This window comes from Elephantulus edwardii, unplaced genomic scaffold, assembly GCF_000299155.1.
Source record: "Elephantulus edwardii isolate Elephantulus edwardi_28Jun2011 unplaced genomic scaffold, EleEdw1.0 scaffold00104, whole genome shotgun sequence".
Classification (NCBI taxonomy): domain Eukaryota; kingdom Metazoa; phylum Chordata; class Mammalia; order Macroscelidea; family Macroscelididae; genus Elephantulus; species Elephantulus edwardii.
Window position 1 is genome coordinate 7,890,219 of NW_006399854.1, and position 397 is coordinate 7,890,615.

Consider the following 397-nt stretch of genomic DNA (forward strand, 5'->3'; position numbering starts at 1 on the left):
TAATTTGAAGAGGTCCCTAACTGCAGCTTTTCCTAGAGCAATCCATCTCTATATATCTTGACTGATGGTGCCAAGGCTGTTCTTTGTGGATCCAAGCAAGATGAAGCTGTTGGTAGCTTCAATCCCCTCTCCATCTTTGTTTTCTTAATATCCCATAGACTGCCTTTTAAAAGAACAAACAATTTCTTCATGTGCTTGTTGGCCATCTGAATGTCTTCTTTGGTGAAGTGTCTGTTCATATCCTGTGCCCATTTTTCTATTGGATTATTTACCTTTAACTTATTGTGGTGTTCAAGTATTTTATAAATTCTGGATATAAGTCCCTTATCTGACATATCATTACCAAATATTTTTTCCCAGTCTGTGGCTTCCCTTTTTACTCTATTGGAGAAGTTTT